We start from the raw sequence: 21,205 nt of genomic DNA, 5'->3' as shown, positions 1-21,205 counted from the left end.
TTAACTGTGAGGACTTAAGTATAGGCTGTGCAGCCAGCTCTGGCAACCTCAGTTCCGTTGCCCTTTACGACGGAGACAATGACTGTATCATTAGCCACCCTGGTCCACCACCACCGTGGGGACACTTACAAGTTCAAAGATTTTAGAGATCAAACTGCCACTGTCCTTCAGAGGTCTCTAAAACAGGAAGCTGTGCCTCGTAGCTGTGGAAGGAATACAACTTTGCCATATAAGAGAGGTTGCCAACTGGCAGCCTGCAGATGAGTTTTGTTTGGACTTCAGAGAGTTAAAAAAATTTTTTTTAATTAATTGCCAACATTTAAATATCAGACTTTATGTTTAAAAAAAAGAAAGAAAGGAAAGAAGGTCATTTTCTGGCTTCTCTTGAGTAACCAGGGAACTGGCAACTATTAGCTGGAGCTGAGTGGCAACTGCCCCCTTTTGTAGGGGCCTGTGTGCCCCACGTTGCCGTAGTCTCTCTCTCTGCTCTGCCATCGTTTTTGCTCTTTCCCCTGGATTATTCCCACCAGCATAAACACCTAATGTTATTTCTCCCTTCTGAAAAGACTCAACTGTTTCTGGACTCGACTTTCCCTGTGAGTGCTCACTCCCGTTTCTTTCCCCCTCTTCACAGCACAAACTCCTCACGAGAGTTGCTCACACTCAGTCTCCAGCATCCTGCTCCTGTTCTCTCATTCTCTCTGAGGTGCTCTACAGTCAGGCCCTGGTCCCCCAGATCCCACTGCAACATGGTGAGGCCCCCAGGGGTGCCAGGGCTCATGTTTCCTCCAAGTCAACCCATGGGCCACCTATGACTCTGGCACTTGGTCCCTCCCTGACTTCCGTGCTCACTTTTTGCTCACCTGCCCTCCATGCTCCATCACTCTTGAGCTTTCCTTTCCGTCCACACTCTTAGCTGGGAGACATTTAGACCTCTGCCCATGGTCCTTTGTCTCCCCTCACCCCTTCCTGATCACCGTCAGTTTTAAGGCTTTAAGAAGCATCTGTGTATGAGCACAGAACAGCATTATGAGCATTCTCTCTGCACAGAGCCTGGCCCTCTCTACCCTGTGGCCCAACCTTCCTGTCCCAGTCGAGCAACTGGAGGTGAGGTCAGTGACCTGAGGCTCACAGGCCCTAGGGAATGGTGTAAACAGGGTTGGACCTGCCCTGCATTCGTGGTGTTTCCTGTGTCATCAAGTCAGGCTATTAGTCCTGAGAAGAGTGTTCTAGAGCCAAACTCATAACGTCCACGCATTCTGGAGATTTCCTTGACTTCAGACCCCTGGGCAAATGCCTGCAGTTGTGTGGGATCAGGCATTGCAACCAGATTTGGATGGAGGAAATGACGCTGGGCTGTTCCTTCCTCGTGAGCTAAGGAATGACCATGGTTGGAAGGACTGCACTGGCTCTCAATGAACTTGTAAAGGAGGCAGCATGTGTCACATGCTGACCTCATCCCCCAAATGCATCCCCTGGCTGAGCTGGAGTAATCCACCAGTTAAGATGCTGGACCACAAGGAAAAAAAAAAGAGTATGATTTTGTGTTTTAATTAAAATGCAACGCTAAGCCATGAACACAAGCTGACCTATTTCATTTTCATTTCTTACTGTCCCTCAAGTTGCCAGGCCATGTGTTTTCTCTAGACCTGGGAATTTAAAGGACCATCTTTTCCTGCTGCACACTGCACTGCTGACCTTGCCGCACCAGTATTCTTCTCAAAGCTAGAACAAACAACCCTAAAATTTGTATGGAACCACAAAAGACCCCCGAATAGCCAAAGTAATATTGAAGAAGGAAATCAATGTGGGAGGCATCACAATCCCAGACTTTAGCCTCTACTACAAAGCTATAATCAAGACAGTATGGTATTGGCACAAAAATAGACACATAGACCAATGAAATAGAATTGAGACCCCAGAATTGGACCCACAAAAGTATGGCCAACTAATCTCTGACAAAGCAGGCAAGAGTATCCAATGGACAAAAGAGAGTCTCTTTAACAAATGGTGCTTGGAGAACTGGAGAGTAACATGCAGAAGAATGAAATTAGACCACTTTCTTACACCATTCACAAAAATAAACTCCAAAAGGATGAAGGACTTGAATGTGAGACAGGAAACCATCAAAACTCTAGAGGAGAAAGCAGGTAAAAAAACCTCTTTGACCTCAGCCGCAGCACTTTCTTACTTGACACATCTCCAAAAGCAAGGGAATTAAAAGCAAAAAATGAACTTTTGGGACCTCATCCAGATAAATAGCTTCTGCGCTACAAAGGGAACAATCAACAAAACTAAAAGGCAACTGATGGAATGGGAAAAGATATTTGCAAATGACATATCAGATAAAGGACTAGTATCTAATATCTATAAAGAACTCACCAAACTCCACACCCGAAAAACAAAGAATCCAATGAAGAAATGGGCAGAAGACATGAATGGACACTTTTCCAAAGGAGACATCCAGGTGGCCATCAGACACATGAAAAGATGCTCAGCATCACTCATCATCAGGGAAATACAAATCAAAACTACAATGAGATGTCATCTCACGTTGGTCAGGGTGGCTAAAATGGACAGATCAGTATACTATAGGTATTGGTGAGGACGTGAAGAAATGAGAACCCTCTTGCATTGTTGGTGGGAATGCAAACTGGTGCAGCCTCTCTGGAAAACAGTGTGGAGGTTCATCCAAAAATTAAAAATAGAACTACCCTGTGACCCAGCAATAGCACTGCTAGGAATCTACCCAAAGGATACAGGAGTGCTAATGCATAGGGGCACTTGTTCCCCAATGTTTATAGCAGCATTTTCAACAATAGCCAAATTATGGAAAGAGCCTAGTCCATCCACTGATGAATGGACAAAGAAGATGTGGTTTATATACAATGGAATATGACTTGGCAATGAGAAAGAATGAAATCTGGCCATTTGCAGCAATTGGATGGAACTAGAGGGTATTTTGCTAAGTGAAATAAGCCAGGCAAAGAAAGACAGATACCATATGTTTTCACTCATATATGGATCTTGAGAAACTTAACAGAGACCATGGGGGAGGGGAAGGGGAAACAAAAGTTACAGAGAGGGAAGGAGGAAAACCATAGGAGACCCTTAAGGACTGGGGACAAAATAAGGGTAGATGGGGGGGTGGGGGAGAGGGGAAAGTGGATGATGGGCAGGGAGGAGGATACTTGTCGGGATGAGCACTGGGTGTAGTATGGAAACCAATCTGACAATAAATTATATTTAAAAAAATAAAAAATATTTAAAAAATTAAAAAAAAAGAAGAAGAAGCATTTGTGTGCTGGGTCCTGAGTATATATTTCCAGCTCAGTCATAGATGCAGCTGTCTACCTGACACCTCCTCTGGATATACAATAGATGTCTCGTGTTGGCACATGCAAGCCGAACCCTTGGTCTTTCCCCCTCTGCCGGTGATCTTCCATGGATCTCCATGTACATTCCTCACCTTCCCTCTTCTCTCCCACTCACTAACCTGCAAGACTGACTTGTATGGGCTTTTCCACAATCAGGCTTCTGGTTGGTTCTCCCAATGCAAATCCCAGCAGGAACCCAGGAGAGGGAAGTCCTGGAGTTTATTTCTTGGACTCCTTCCCCACAGGTTCACCTTCTTTGCACCCTCTGGTTGCATCCCTCTATCATTTCCATATGATTCTATCCTTTCTGAGTCTGGATCTGGTCTCTCAGACATAGGGATGCTCACTGCCCCACTGTTTACTAGACTTGGAGTATCATTCTATCACTTGTGGTTTGCCTCCACCCTGCCTACACCTTTGTAAATAGTCCCTCCAGTAAATCCTCCCTGAATTATCCTAATTTGAGTGTGCCATCTGTTTCCTGCTGGGTCCCTGATTGTACCTCATATTATTGCCCTTTTTATTTGAAGAGGATGTTATTGAGAATGACCATTCCTTGTGTGAAGACACTTAGAAAGGCAGATGTGTGTCCGTCATTTTAATGTTACACGTTGATAGAAGCCTGAGGGGAAACAGAGCGACAGAGTCATTTCAATAAATATCTGTGACTAGACCTTCACCCAAGAGGAAAGATAACAATTTGGAAGTAGATGCAAATGAGATAGAAGAGCATTTACCTTAGATAACAACTCTGCTGCTCATGCCACACCAGTTGTGGACTCACGTGGCTCACTCCAGCTGTGGGAATATCAAATTGAAATTGATAGAAACCTTCCAAGAAGGATGCAAACTGTATTCCTACATCTTTTCAACCATTTTGCCAAGATACATGTAGTAGAGAAACATTGCATCTCCTTGATATGAAGAGTGGGCGTTGATTTGGCTCCAGAGACAGAGGAAGCTGGAATCATTATTAATTTATCTACAGACACTGACCCAGCCATTCAATAAACAGGAGGTCCAGTGCTAGGATTATGTTTCATCAATAACTATTGTTTACTCTTATTGTTAATGCTATCTATGTGCTCAGCAAAAATTCAATTAAGCAAGATCCTTGCTTGTTAATGCTTCATGTTCTTTTTGCATCTGATTGAGTATAAAAGGAAATAGAGTAGCTCATCTGCGTGCTGATTGGGACAACAAGAGGAGACATCCCTTTATGTGTAAATTGTGAGATAGTCAGAGATTTTATCTTGAATCTTCCATTTCCTGTCCCTTTCCCCCTCTTAGAACACCTTTTGCCTCTAGCTTTCACAAATTTAAATACAGCCTCATCTTTTCTTTCTGCAAATAAAACAATCTGATAAACATTTTTAACATGAAACCTTCAGAGAAAGATCTGTGGGCTTTTCCAGGGTATTTTTCCTTTTAAAACCACAAGAAAAAAAAAAGGAATAGTAAAGATAAAACATAAATCAAGATAAAGTAAGTATCATTTATTGCATCATTTTGGGGTCAAATATTATTTTTAAAAGTCCAAATAAAGGAAAATAAAAGCCAAAGAGGCAAATAGAGAGGCAAAGTTTTTATACACAAGGAGGTTTATTCCACATAGAATATTTATCCTGACAGAAGCAACAAAAATATGCTACATAAAAAGAATGGTTAGATGAAGTGTGATATATTCATACGATAGTTAAATAAGTTTCTATACACCCATATGCACCCATCAAACATTATCTTTTCAAAGTATATTTGAACACCTAGGACACTGTTCAAAATAAAATCTTAGGTGAAAAAAGCAGCTATATGTTTAGTATTATCCCTGATTTGACTATATACATGTATGTGTATTACATATATGCATACCGATAATAATTGATAAAGATTTAGAAGGGTATATGCTAAAATGCTAGTGATGATTATCTCTGGATGATAGGATTATAGATGATCAATAGTTTTTTCTTTATAAGTTCTGTATTATATATACATATTTTTTCATTAAACATATAAACATGTTTATTTTATAATTAGAGGTAAGAAATTACTCTTTAAAGGGGAAGACATTGACTTACAAGACATTTCCACCAAGGAATGGTGGAATTTCAGGCAGCAAGGAATTGGGCATTTTAATGTGTGTGAGAGCCTCCTATTATATCAAACATAACAGGCAGCAGTAATTACCAACAGGCTTCACAGAATAATAGAAATGAACCTTTTTTGCACATTTACTTTTTGCCAGGCCCTGTGCATTAGCATACTTCGTATTCATTGCTTCTCTTTTAATCCTCTTAACAGCAGTATTGAAGGTAGGTGCTAGAATTATCCTGAAGAGGTAAGTGAAGTTTAGAGAAGTTAAGTATATTGGTTAGGGTAAAACAAAGTGCTGTAATGTAAACTTTAAATCTCATTGGATTAGCCAAAGAGAAGCTGATTGCTTAATCACATAAAACTTATTTCTTAATCGTGTAAAGTTCCATTGATAGCACCTGGTGGAGGGTGGGGTGAAGTTTCTACTCCATGCATGGAGGCCCAGGTGTCTTCAACACATGGCTTCCAAGATTGCCCTGGATATTCATAGCAGGCCAGCAGCCAGGGTGATTGAGATAATGGAGAATTCTGAGGTTTTTGTGGGCCAGAATTTCTGCCTACTTTTCAGTGGCCAGAACTCAATCCCGTGGTTACTCCTAACTGCAAAGGAGGCTAGGAAATGGAGTCTAGTCATATCTCCAGGAAGAAAGAGGTAAGGATTTGGAGAATGGTTCACTAAGTTCTGCCATGTGGGGTATCGTACTAGAGATAGCACACCAAGCAAGTGGCAGGGCAGGATTTGAATATAGTCAGTCCTATTCCAAAGGTGACATCTTAACCACAAAGCTGTACACATTCATGCCACAGAGGACTAGAAGTTTGAAAGCCAACTCCCTTAGGCACTGGCTTATAGAGCAGCAGAGTTGCTGTCTTTGGAAATGAGATATTCAATCTTTTATTTTTACTTACTTTTGAAAAGGAGATTTTACTTTTTTTTTTAAGTTAGATTCAAAATGAAAGGAGAGGTTGAAGTATGGCCGAGGCTACATACCCAAGAGTGGAATAAACATCCAAGAATTATGGATAGGATGAGCTGAGGTATGTGAAGAAATGCTTTCAATTGCAAGAAGGTAGATTTTAGAAGAGTGTAATGTAAGAAGAATAACTTCTTCTTACTGTTATAGACTGATGACAGAGGAAAGAAAAATTGCTTAATGCATATTCTATCAAGAATAATCTTCAAACAAGAAAAAGCAGAACAATTTAATTAAGAGGGACTTGGAACTGAGATACAAAACAAAAAGGATCACACAGTCCGTTGTCCAATAAAGTGAGTTCCGGGACATCGATTTTATAGAGATGGCCAAGGTGCGCATTTTGCCTGCCATTACTCCCCAGCTCCAACCAAAATGAAAGTAGAGAGGTACCAAAAGGAATAAACCCATACCAGAGAAGAGAATGGAACTAAGGTTCACAGAAGAAAGAGACTTCAACACGTTTCTGGAAGGTGGAAAGTGGTTGACAGTGAATTGACCAATAGAGACAGGTAAGGGTGATAGCCTAGCACCAGGGGCAGGGGACAAGGGAGCCATCTGCCCAGTGGAGAAGGCTTTGGGCTGAGAGTCAACAGATCCTGTGGAAAGGAGGGATGAGCAGTGGGACCAAAAATGGCAGTGAGGGGTGGAGGGAAACAGATATATGTGTTGAAGATCTGTCTATTGAAGAATCTATTAATGTAAGAGTCAAAATATACCTGATGTAAGGAAAGAAATTGGAAGGGTAGGGAGTCAAAAAAGGATGCCAATTTTTATGTAGGAAGAAATAGAGGTTTGAATATTACTTAATGTCATAATGGTCATTAATAGAAAATCTAAAGAAAAAAAGAAATTTAAACATTGAGAAGAGGAGAGAGGAATGCATTAGTATAAACAAAATCATTCTCTTATGTATCAGGGAGTCAATAAAAATGCTTTATTTGATAAGTTAAGAAATAGAAATATTTCTTAATATTTTCTAATAAATTATCCAGTGGAGATAATAACCTCCAAAAGAATAAAAATAAAAATATTAAGAGTTTGCCTTTTGGGTAGTGCCCCTCAGGGCGGAGAAAGAGCCAGTGGATTGTAAGGTCTCACTATTTCAGTTGTTCATGTATTTTCTTCATGGCAAGTAAAACTCAGTGCAACTGTCTAGATTTCCTTTACTTTGTCATGCATAATATTTTCCCGGAAAGCCTGTTAGAACGTAGATTTCCAGCCCCACCTCCAGCAACCCTATGAAGTAGATACAATTGCTATATGCATTTCATAGATATTGTTTAGCAGGGGGTTCTGATACAGGCAATGGGCTGTACGCTAGGAACCATGGCTGTACACTGTGAAAAATTATGTCATGTTTCTGCCAAAATCATAGGTATGAGAGCAGAACCAGTGTTCTCTGCTTCCACTTTTCTGAAAGTGGCATTCAAATCTGGCTGCTCAGTTTCTAGCAGTTGGGAGCGTCTCCAGGGAAAGATCTGAGAAGCTGTGCCCACAGATCAGCCTGAGAAGATAGCATCTCCTAAGTGACTTCTCTTGGTCCATGGCCAGAGCCTTCTGTTTTTAAGTCCAGAAACAGTGTTGTCTGTGCCCTCAGAAAGTCACACCACTGCATATGACAACAAAGTCACTTTAGTCATTTATAATGAGATGGTGACTGCCACTTGAACTTGACATCTGATTGCCCAACTAGAATACCATCCTCTTATGGAGAAACCATTGAGAAAACCAAAATAAATCTAGAAAGTTGCCTTGTAGATGTGGAGTCAGTTTATGGGCTGAATAGGGTATTTAATAGATCAATTGTTACTAAACGACCTCCATAGCATGTGTGTACCTAGCAGGCCCACACTTCCCAACCCTAGCTATACCCTACATCCATGGATGGAGCTTTTCCTAAGTACTAGCATAGGCTCCATCCTAGATCAGATCAGGTGGGATCTCTGAAGGGGGGGCCCACATACTGATAGTTTTGTTAATCTCCCTAGAAGATTGTAACATACTGCTGGAGTTGAAAACATGCATTCTGCCAAGTTGTCTGAAGCCTCTCTTTCCTCTGATCCACATGGGAGACAAACTAGTATGTGCTTCAGGGAAAGGCCTACATGCCTGTGGCATCACTTTGGTGACTTCATATGGACCATGACTGACTAGTTCTTTAACAGGTCCAGAAACTCAATGCCATCTATAATACAAGTAAAACTTTGCTTTATGTGTGTTAATTCCTTTAGTCATCATAGCAACCCTATGAGATAGATACAGTTGTTATCTGCATTTCATAGATGTGGCACCTGAGGAAACAGAGAGATTAAGTAAGTGCCCAAGGTCACACAGTTGTTAGATGGGAGAGCTGGGATGTGAGCCCAGATGGCCTGGCTTGCAGTCTGTACTCACCCATTCTGCTATATTTCTTTACAATCACAAACTTTCCCCTGCTCCCCTTTTGGCTGATGGACTTGCTTCTTACTTCACTGAGAAAACCAAAGCAGTCAGCAAAGTCCCTGCATCTGCTTGCACAACCGCACTTATGAGCCTGCTGCATCTGTGACCGTCCTCTGCATTTGTGCACCAGATTCCGTCTCCTCTTGCTGACTCAAGGACGTGGTTCCACTGCTGAAACCATTCTGTCCTCCTTCTTTCTCACTAGCTGGCCACATAGTAGCTCTTACACATATGCTATACCATCTTCCATGGAAAAAAAAATTCCTTCTTTGATTCCACATCTGTACACCTCATTCCAGCTGCCATCCTGTTTTTCTTTTCTCTTCTGCAGCCAAGTTCCTCAGAAGAGTGGTTTGTATTTGTCTTCACTTCTTTTCCCATTCTGCTCCAATCAGACTTGAGAGGTCCCTTCCCCCAACACACACACTTATTCTCATTGCTTATCCACTGGTCTTAGTGCTTATCCACTGGACTCCACTCTTGCCAACTCCAGTGATCCTCTCTGAGTCTCTGCCTTTTCCACTTACAGCAGGATATGGCAGTGTTAATGACTTCACCTAAGAACTTCTGGGACTCTACTCTGGTTCAGCTGTCTTCTCCTATGTGACTGACCATCTATTCTTTCTCAGTCTCATCTGCTGATTCCCCTCACTCCTTCATTTTCTAAGCATGGGCATGCCCTGGGCCTGAATCCAAGATTTCTTCTCTCTCTACAGTCGTTCCATAGGTGATCTTATCCAGTACACTGATGGTCCTCAGATTTCTATTTCTAAATATCTTCATGACCAGGGGGTGGGAAAAGATTTCTTAAACAGAACATAAAATGTGCTAAGCATATCAAGAAACATGGAAAGTCAAGCTCCATTAAAAATTTAGACTGCAGGGGCAACTGGGTGGTTGAGCATTGGACTCTTGATTTCGGCTCAGGTCATGATCTTACATTTCATGGGATGGAGCCCCAAGTTGGGCTCTAAATTGACAACATGAGGCCTGCTTGGGATTGTCTCTCTCCTCTCTGTTCTCCTCTCTCTCTCTAAAAAATAAATAAAATTTAAGAAATTTAGACTGTAAATCTAAAAAAAAAAATTTTTAAAGGTGCCTGGGTGGCTCAGTCAGTTAAGGCCTGACTCTTGATCTCATCTCAGGTCATTATCTCAGGGATTGTGAGTTCAAGCCCCATGTAGGGCTCTGTGCTGACAGTATGGAGCCTGCTTAGGATTCTCTCTCCCTCCCTCTCTGCCCCTACCCCATTTGTGCTCTCTCTTTCTCTCAAAATAAATAAATAAACTTAAAACAATTTTTTTTTAATTTTAGACTGTAAATCAAGGCACTATTCAGAGACTGAAAAGGTAAGCCACAGAGTGGAAGATAATTATAATGCATATATCTGACAAAGGACCTCTATCTATATTATGTAAATAACTCTCATAAATGATAAGAAAAAGACAAAGCAATACAAAAAAAAAAAATGGGCAAAAGGCTTTAACAGCCCAGATCTCTTCTTTAAATTCCAGACTTGAATATACAACTGCATATTCATGATCTCCATTGAATAGGCATCTTAAATATAACCCATTCAGAACATGCCTGCCTTCTCCCCTCCCTTTAAACCTACTCCTCCTTCAGTAAATGGCAACTCCAGATGCCAGTTGCACAGGCCAAAACCCTTGGAGTCATCATCAGCTATTCTCTTTCTCTTAAATCCCATATCCAATCTATACTAGTTCTCTATTGCTGTACAACAAATCATTATACTTGAGTTTCTGTAGGTTGGGAATCTGGGCATGGCTTGGCTATCTCCAGGTTCATTCCCTTACATGGCTTTAGTCAGGGTGTCAGCCAAGGCAGCAGTCATCTCAAGGCTTGACTGTGGAGGACCACTTTCAAGCTCACTCATGTGGCTATTAGCAGGCCTCATGTCCTTGCTAGCTGTTAGTTAGAGACAACAGTTCCATGCCACATGGACCTCTCGAAGTGAAGATCACAGTGTGCCATCTGACTTTCCCCAGAGTTAGCCAGAGAGAGAGCTAGCGAGGGCAACTAGACAGGAGTCAAATTTTGTAACCTAATCTTGCAACTGACATATCATCACTTTGCCACATTCTTTTCATTAGAGGTAAATCATTAGGCCCCGCCCATAGTCAAGGTGAGGTAGGAATTGTTGGGGGCCATGACAAAGGCTGCCAATCACATACAACAACAAAGTCTGCCATTTCTACTTTCAGAATATGTGTAGAATCCAAGTACTTCTCACCACCTTCCTTGGTAGCTCCCAGGTCCAGTCCTCTGTTATCTCTCACCTGGCTAATTTCAATAGCCTCTTACATGGTATTTTTTCCTTCATAACCACTCCCACACACAAACTGACATACAGTAGTGAGAGTGAGCCTTTGATAATATGAGTCAGATCTTGTTAATCCTCTGCTAAAAACAAAACAAAACAAAACGAAACAAAAAAACATACCTCCAATGTTTTTTAAGGACCCAGGTGCTCTGCTCCTATCCTGACCTCCTCTCCTACTATTCCACTCTGCTCATTCAGCTGCAGCCGCAGTGGCCTTCTTGATATTCATTGAACACACCAAGCATGTTCTCACCTTAGACCCTTTGCATGTTCATGTCTTCTCTTTGAAATCTGCAAGGTTGTATAAATGTCACCTTTTGGTGAGGCCTTCCCTAGTTGCTCTGTACAAAAGGCAATATGCACACCCTCCCCACCCCCTTATTCCCTACACCATTTAACCAGCTTGTACTTATCTCCATAGTACTTGAAACCCTATGCCTTGTTTTACTTGCTTATTTTCTGTTAAATTCAGGATTCTTAAAAGTTCTGAAGAATTTATTGGCATAGAATAGGAGTGCAGTAAACATTTATTAAATACATACATACCCTCGATCAAGTTACACCAAATTCTTGCTCTTCCTGTGGCTGACACAGGACAATTTTGTGTCTGTGTGCCAGCTTTTCATAGTTGACTTCATCTGAGTTGTGGAGAATTCATCACTTAACTTTATTGTAGTGACAAGGATAGGTGGGGATATGAAAGAGGGGTAGGAGGACAGATTGGCTAGTATGTCCCTAGTCCCCCAACAGTTCCTTCCAACCCCCTGGTTCTTCATCTTCTTTTAAAAACCCTTTCTTCCCTGAGCCTCCTGGCACCTGGTTCATATTTATACCTCCTTGCTCTCATTTCCAGACCCATGTTCCAGACCCTGCATTCATCCAGGACCTTAGGCTGGCACCCTCAGTTTAGACCTGTGGCTCTTGCTTTACCTTTGAAATCACAAACTCTGGAATATCAGTCTTTGACCCCAAATGTCTAACCTTTCAATTTATTCTCCTTCTATTTGTCCTTGAAACACCCTGAGACCTCCACCCCTATGCTCCTCCATTTTCAGCCAAACGATTATCCCTTTTTGGCTTTATGTCCTGTATCCAGCCTACACACCTGATTTATTTTCTCATTCTGTACAGAGAAGATGTAGTGTAGTGGTGGGAAACATAGGTTCTGGAGATGCAGACATAGGTTCAAAGCCTGGCTCTACCACTTGCTAAATCACCACTTGGGTGAATTAATGTGTCTCAACCCACTTTCCTTGACTATGAGAATAGGGAGGTTGTGAGACTTGCATGAAATTTAAAAAAGCTTTTAGCTCATAAAGAGAACAATAAGTGGAAGTGATTGCTATGAATGATAATTTTTACATGAGTTAATATTTTAAAATGTTTATAACAGTGCCTGGCACATAGTAATTACTATTTAATGTTCATTAAATAAATTGATGTTTCTTTTTCTTTCTATATCATTAATTTCCTTACCTTTCCCTCTTGCTCATAAACTCCCAGTTTCTGTTGCTCCAAAAGGAGTTCTGTTCGATAAAATCACACACCAGGCAAAATGAGGAGAGTAAAAACCAGCACCCATCGCAGCTGAACAACCTTTCAGTTGTCCCTCAAAACCACCATCTCTTCTCTGCCTAGCAGTTATCTCACCCCTTCCCTTCTCATACTGAGGGCCCCTCTTACCATGTCTTCTCGCACACTGAGTAGATGTTCTTAACCTCCTACCAGACAGAAAAAGATGGAGGTCTGGCACAGACATCTGCTTTTCGACCCCGTAGCTACAACTCTTCTTCATTTATACTCATCCTCACTCTTGTCTCCCACCTAAGGGCTCTATCTTGTCTGGGCTCCTCAAGAATGCCACATTCTCTGCATATTTAACCTTCCTCTCTCTGCTGCTTCTGCTCATCTTCTAGATGTGGACGCAGGAAAACACAGTGGTTACACATGTAGCCCTGTACCCAGAATCGTCAGGTATGGACCCTGGTGCTCCTGCTTCCTGACTCTGTGGCCCTGGACAAGTTACTTCACCTTACCCTTGCTCGATTTCTTCTTCTATAAAATAGGGAGGATACTGGTAACTATCTCATAAGGTGGTTGTATGAAGGAGTACATGTGAAACACTTAGAACAGTCCTGGCATACAGCATGTTCTCAATAATTGTATGTTATTATAAGTCATTCTAATCTAAAATGCACATAAAACTTTCATATTTGTGTCTTCTCCTAGCAACTACTTTATCTAGTTTCCTTTCACATTGAAGTTTCTTGAGAAAATAAATATCCTTCGATATGTTTGTTCTCCCTAACCCTAGTGCTTGTTTATTCCCCTCTGCCAAATGCATTGTTCAACTCTTTCATTAAACTGCTTTTGATTAGGCCTTGCAAATACCAGTATGTGTATGTGTGCGTGCATGCATGTGTGCACGGGTGTGTGCTCACATACTTGTACTGGCCTCCCTTGGACCTCTGGCACTGGACCATTTTCTCTTCCTTCACGTCTCTCCCATGGCCTTCCAAGACAACATTTTCTTTTCATTCTCTGATCTCTCTAGCCCAATATTTCCTCTTTTCCCCATGGTTACCTTATAAATGGTGGTTGCCTCCAGGACTCTTGTCATCAGCCCTCCTCCTTTTCAGGCTGCACACTCTCCTGCAGTCTACCCAAGCATTCAGTGTCCCCTTATGTGGGAGGACTCTCAGACTGAACTCTGACTTATAAACTCATCTCTTCCAAGCTCTACTTATAATTTTACTTAGTTGTGCTACAGACTCACTAAATTTATCATGCCCAACTTGAACTCTTCATCTTCTTCACCAAACACACTGCTCTTTCCTTATTCCATATCTTTTTAAATGGTACCATCATCTACCTGTTGCCAAAACTGGAAAATGGAGTGTCACTCTCAACAACACATTTTTGCTCCTATTACTCTATATTTAGATGGTCATGAAATCTCAGAGATTCTACTTCCTGCTTCTAAAATCTGTCCCCACCACTCCACTCCTGCTGTCTGTCTCTTGGCTAATCTCTCAGTATTCAATATTTCTTGCCAGGATTATTGCAATTCCCTCCTGATGCAGTTTCCTCACTTTACTCTCTAGCTGTGCCAATCTGCGCTTCACAATTCTACAGAGATGCCTTTTTAGCATACAAATCTGCTTATATTATTTTTTTTTGCTTACACTTTCCAATAACTCCTATGAAAAAAATTCAAATTGCTTAGCCTGACATGAGGCTCTCATGAATGCATCTCTCTGCCTTTCTATCTTCATCTCGTAGCATTCCCCTTTGTAAATTCTGTGCAGTTCTCTGAGCACATCATTATCTCCCTTACCTTCCTGGCTTTGCCTGGAACATCTTTTCCTGGTTTTCTGTTAGACCAAATTAAGATTCATCCAAGCGTTGGGGTGCCTGGGTGGCTCAGTTCGTTGAGTGTCTAATTCTTCTTGATTTGGGCTCAGATCATGATCTCATGGTTGTGAGATAGAGCCCCACGTCAGACTCCATAGAGCTCCATGGATCGTGGAGCCTGCTTGGGATTTTCCCTTTCCTTCTCTCTCTGTCTTCCCCACCTGCCCATGTGCTTGCTCTCTCTCTCTCAAATAAATAAATAAACTTAAAAAAAAAGATTCATCCAAGCTTTATCTTCTCCTGGAAGACTTCTCTGACAACCTCCAGACTATATTAAATATCTCTTTGATATAGTTAGGAATTTATTGTAGCCAATGATCTATTCAGCTAGCTTAAAAAAAAAAAAAAGGCCGAGTAGGGAGGAATAATTACTCATAAAATTACTAGAAGGGCTAGAGGAACAGGCTCTAGGCTGAGTTTCTAATTGGGACTCCTAGACTAACACTGCACAAGTGGCCCATCAGGGGATGGGTGCCTCTGTTGTGATCCGGACACCAGAAAGTAAGGAAAGTGCCACCACAATTCTTAGCTCTAGGTCCACACTGCCTCTGCCAAGGTCCATATCAGCACGGGACCTGGGAAGATGGGGCTAGATGCTGGCACCACTGCCACTGAAAAATCAGAAACCTCCACAACTGCTTATCATTATAAACAATAGAAGCAGTACCATGTGGCCTCCTTCTTGGGGTGTTTACACACACGTTCTCTTTCCAGAGAGTAGGGACACCTGGATGGCTCAGTCAGTGAAAATCTTGATTTCAGCTCAGGGTCATGATCTCAGGGTTGTGAGATTGAGCCCTGTGTTGGGCTCTACATTGATAGCATGGAGCTGGCTTGGGATTCTCTCTCTCTCTCTCTCTGACTCCCCCTCCCTCTCTTTCAACCCTTCCCTGCTAGAGCACACTCGTGCTCTCTCTCTCTCTCTCTCTCTCTCTGTGTGTTTCTCTCTCTCTATGAAAATAAATAAATAAATAACCCTTTAGGTCTTTCTAGAGGGTAAATATGTGTGGGGAAATCAAGCTGCAAGGCAACTGGGAAGTGTAGACTTTAGTTCTCCAGTCCCTAATGTGCAGACAGGCATGCTAGAAGGCGGGTGGAATAGAGCAGAGAGAGCCATACGTGCATTTACCTCTCGCTCCTTTGTGGTCTCTTGCCATCATGTACACAGCTCTGCAGTAATACCTTGTTCTACTTAATTGCTTAATTATGTTTCTGTCTCATCTGAACAGACTGTCACCTTCTTGAAGGCACAACTGTTTTTATTCATCACTCATCTCAAATTGTGCCTGGCACATGACAGTTTCTCAGTATGTTTGTTAATTGAATGAATAAACAAGAGATTTTAGCATGATCTTGGAATCATGCTCCTTTAATCCACCAGCCAGCAGTTTCTATTAAATCTATCTTCAGGGGCATCTGGGTGGCTCAGTCAGTTAAGCATCCGACTTTGGCTCAGCTCATGATCTCATGGTTCGTGAGTTCAAGCCCAGCATGGGGCTCTGCGCTGACAGCTCAGAGCCTGAAGTCTGCTTTGGATTATGTAACTCTGTCTCTCTCTGCCCCCCCTCTCAAAAAGAAATAAACATTAAAAAATTCTAAATATATCTTCAAAATGCCCTTCCAGTGAGCTCTCATCATCTCACCTAGTACAACAACCTCATTTTCATATCTGTTCCATTCTGTGGTATAAACTCCATATCACCACTACCTACCTTTCTAAAGCACAAATCTTCCCATATCACTCCCCTAAAAGGTAAAAACCTAAAAGCTTCCAATGGCTTTTTCATTTAGGAAAAGTGCAGTTTCCTTAGCATAGCATTCAAAGTCTTCCTCCCTCTGTTCACAGGCTCTTTGTTGAGCTTCGGCTCACATCACTGTCTCATGCGCTCTCTCAGCACTAATGGCTCCCTCAGTGCAGCTGGAATGCCAGGCTTCCCTGCCTTTGCTAGAGATGCCCCACCAATTCAGCCTTTGCAGTACCCCCTATTTTAGGGTGGTTTTCCATTACGTGTTCTTTATAACCTTCACTGCCCAACACTCTGCATCTGACCAGCAGATTACTTTCATTCTTCTCCGAAGTTCTAGAGCAGCGGTGTTTACACTGTGTTGCTTAGGACCCAGAGGCTCCGCAGGGCTTTTTCTAGAGCTTCTGGAGAGCAGAGAGGGAAGCCAAGTAGGTGAGGCTCTCAGCCTCCATTTCATTTCAGCCATAGCAGCTCTGCTCCAGTCTGATTCATCTGTTGTGTTTCATATAAGACTGTGTTGAGAAAAAGCTTATGTTGCTATGAGAAAAAGAAAAAAAAAATACTGTGGGTATAGCAGTCATCCTAATGAATTAAGTTTAATTATATGTGTGTGTGCTACTGCATCTGGCTCATTTTCTAATCCCTTCTGTTTAACCCAATGGAAGCATCCAATAGCGTTTGTCTATTTGGATTGAAGAGATAAGGCCTAAAGAAGACATCATAGTAGTCATCAATTTCATACAGAACCTTAAGGGAGAAGAGAGTTGGACCTCCTCTACTTCCTCCAAAAAACAAAAAGTAAGAATCAAGGGAAGTGTTACAGAGAAGTTTTCGATTCATACGAACAACTATCCATTTGACCTAAGCTGTGATGAAGTACCTTGCAAAAGCCTCTCAGCCAGTGGGATTATCTGCCATGAAGAGCACATAAGTGATCTCAGTGTGGGGTTGGCCATTCCACTGGAAGGCCATGCAGGTGCCTTTGTCTTCTGTGCTTCCATGATCTTCTGTTATAATGAACAGTAAGTCCCCACTGAGATTCCAGATGGCTCATTATCTGGACTTTCAAGACTATAATATTTTTCTTTTTAGTTGGAAATGAATTGATTTGATACTTTTATATTATTGAAATGGTCGCTGTCTGTTTCTGACTAAGGCCATTCTAGAAAGGCTGTCCTGGAATTGTAGTGGTGTCAGATGGGAGAGCCAATGCTGTTACCAAAGCAATGTTGTTGGCATTTTCTGGTCACAGATTTGCTACGGCAGCACATTTAAAGGAAAATTTATAGCTTCTGCTCCTTAGTAGTAAAGTAAATTCACTTGACAGAGGTAATGGATTGTGGGGGATTCTGTGATTGTCTCCGTGGGTGGTCAGCAGCTGTTTGTCAGCTGCATTAAAGTTAAGGGTTTACTTTGCCGCCTATTTTACGCTATACTTTTACTGCAGTTTGATTGAGTTTTCCCACTTGGAGATTCGGTAATGGTACATTTTATTCCCAGAACAACTAACTTTGTACTAGAAACCAAGAAGATTACTTATTATTTCCACACCCTGGGATCTTTTGCGTGGCATGTTTTGGAATGTATTGGCAGGCAAGAAGAACAATGACCCAAGAAGTGCCACGGTTCTCAGGGAATTTTGACACAGTATATACAGTACTTAGAAACATTGAGAGAATTTGTTTGCTCACTGAACTGGACCAAATACCTTTCTTTACTAGGAATGGTTTATAAGATATAAAAGTACTAGTTGTAGTTTAATAATTCTGTTTTATTAATATTATTCAAATTAATTCTTGAAGTCCTGCCAATTATCTTCAGAGCAGAATGGCTAGCACAATTAATTAATTTTATCTCTACTTTTCCTGAGATGGTTTTTTAATTGAAGGCTCTTGGCATAATATTCTTCTTTAAGACAGAGAAATGTTTGATTTTATAAATCTCATATGTCACATAAGGGCACAAATTCAACAAATAAACTTCAAAGAACATTTCTCTGTGTCAAGACCAGATATTTTCCTTGATCATTTATCCTTGTGAACTGAAGACTAAACAGAACTATAATTTATGCATTATGTAATAGATCTCAGTTACACTGACATTCATACTAAATACAGGGCTGGTCTATAACACTGTACAGTTTGTGATCACCAGAATATTTTCTTCTGTAGCTTAATCTGTCCTGTATCCCTTAGCCTCTCATGCATATATGCACACATTCCATGTCATGGAAATGGAATTCTCCCTAATTCGGTTATGTCCCCTGCTGTTACTGCCAGTTGCTAATAGGGCAAAGGAGAAATTGCAGTATTTGAAATGCTATCTCCTTGGATGGGCATTCTTTTGGATCCAACCATTGATCTATAGCTAAAGATTCCCTTTTAAATTTTGGCAAAATCATTAGGTGTCTCATTTTCTAACCTGACGCTACATTAGCAAGATAGTTTAGTTATTCAGCATTTGCAACAGAGTGAATAAGAAAGGAATTTATGTAATTGTCCACAGCTTAAACTAACAGGATTAAAAACCCAGAGAGTATGTGTTACAAGCATATGGCCCATTTTCATGACGAATCACTTGAGATATGTAAATGGTGTCACCATAGAAGCAGCAGAAGGAAATATAAAAATATGTGATATAATTATGTTTCAGAGGTGAAATAACCAATTATATTACAGAGGATCAGCTCTAAAAAGAATCAAGAAACTTCTTATGTGTGGCTAAGGATCAAACACTGCTTTATTTTACAGGCTTAAATAATTTCAGAAACCACAGTCCAGGATTAAAAGGACTGTCATAAGAGATGCAAAATGCTTAGCACAGACACAATCTTTGATGCAAATGTCACAGTTCTAAAACTCCCTGATAGCATTGGACAGCCTTTGATATTTGGTTCATATGTCAAGCTTGTCGATAATGCTACCCATTCTGCCAGAGGCTTAAAATTGGTTCTTTTCTTGGTTCACTGGGGTGGGGGTAAAGAAATGCAAAATTTTTTGCTTATTCATTATATGTACAAGGCAACATCTGTTCTCTACTCATTTTTTGTCTGCATTTCTGCCTTCAGAGTCTGTTAAATAAACATAAAAATGAACTTTGTGGTTGAAATTTGCTAACTAAAGGTGAAAATAGATAGGCAGGCACCTTACCTGGGCTAACATTCAGCTGGAATGCACAGCTGTTAAAACACTAATCCCTTCCGTGTTGGTTGGTCAATAGCCACAATCCTGACACTCCCAAATACTATCGACTCTGGCTGCCTCGGCCCCTCCTTGGGGACTCTCTAGGCCTTTCAATAATTGAGCAACAGGAGGGATAATGCCTGGTTCAGCAGGGTCTCCAGGACCCTGCTGGGGCGGTATGTTAGATATTTTGAATAACACCTCTGCATATTACCTAACTATCTGGAAAGCAGATTTCCATTAAAAGACTGGAAGGTTTCAACCCCTCCATATCGAGCAGTATAACATTTCCAGTCAGGATTTTAACAGGAAAGGATGACATACCCAAATTGAGATGATCTGTTGAAAATCAATTTATAAAGGAACTATTTACAAAGATGGGGCTGGGGTCGTATGTGGGCAGGGGACCACAGCGTAGCCCAATAACCCATGGCTAGAAGCAATAAAACTGCCCTCACCCTGGGTCCTAGTGAAGAGTACTATTGGTAATAGTGAGAAGGCTGCCTTGAAGGAAGTGACCTTAGGTCAAGCATATGGTACACCTGAAGCAATCCTGAAGGGAGAGATTCTGATTAGCCACGGACAGTTCTCAGAAGGCTCATCTCCTGTGAGTTCCCCATTGGCAGAATCCAGTGGGAAAGAGGCCCAAGAGACCATTGACATCATCTATGGGTTGTGCCTCCTGGGGCAGCACTCTGAGTGGAGAAGGTAGAGAGCCTGTTGGGAGGGTTGAAGGGAAGACATCTAGCCAACTGTCTAGTTGTTGTCTTTCTTTTTTTTTTTAATGTTTATTTATTTTTGAGAGAGAGAGAGAGAGAGAGAGAGAAAGTGCATGCATGCAAGTTGGGGAAGAGCAGGGAGAGAGGGGGACAGAGGATACAAAGCAGGCTGTGCGCTGACAGCAGAGAGCCTCACACAGAACTCAAACTCACAAATTGCAAGATCATGACCTGAGCCAAAGTTGAACACTTAACCAACTGAGCCGCCCAGGAATCCCGAATTGTTGTCTATGGAATTTTTCAAACTAGTTCATATCTCACATGAAGTGCTCTTCACAAGGAAAAAATATGAAAGCTTTAGCTTGTTTCTTTGAATTTATTACTTTAGGAAATGGAACTTTTTGTTTTGTTAACTAACTTCATTCTCCAGATTATGCTTAGCACCATACCAAAGCCACACCTTTCAAATGGATTTTTTCACAATCAGGTTTACACAAAATGTCAATATTAGAATGAGAAAAAAAAATAGGTGTGTAATTGGTCAGTAGAAATTCCTGAAAATAAAGTGACAGAAACTCAAACAGGTATAATCACTCCTGAGGTAGGGCAGTGTAATTATTCTCAGTAAGATTCGGTTGAATCCTTGTGATGTCCACAAGTGTGAAAATACAACTCTCTTAGCAGCTCTGTGTGTAAAATGTACTGGTTTAGAGAGGTCACAGTGATCTCTGACCAAACTGACTCATATTACTTCTCCATGCAAGAACAAATACTTATGATCTGCATATTCAAGGATCAGAAGATAGATTATAGGTCAAAGAGAAACTATACTTTTTTATTTTTTTATTTTTTTGCCCTTGTTTCTTTCCAGCTCCATCTCCAAACTGTTGAAAACACAGTGGCCTTATTCAGAG

The sequence above is a fragment of the Panthera uncia genome (genome assembly GCF_023721935.1).
Source record: "Panthera uncia isolate 11264 chromosome B3 unlocalized genomic scaffold, Puncia_PCG_1.0 HiC_scaffold_1, whole genome shotgun sequence".
Taxonomy (NCBI): domain Eukaryota; kingdom Metazoa; phylum Chordata; class Mammalia; order Carnivora; family Felidae; genus Panthera; species Panthera uncia.
Note: the sequence above shows the minus strand (reverse complement) of the source record.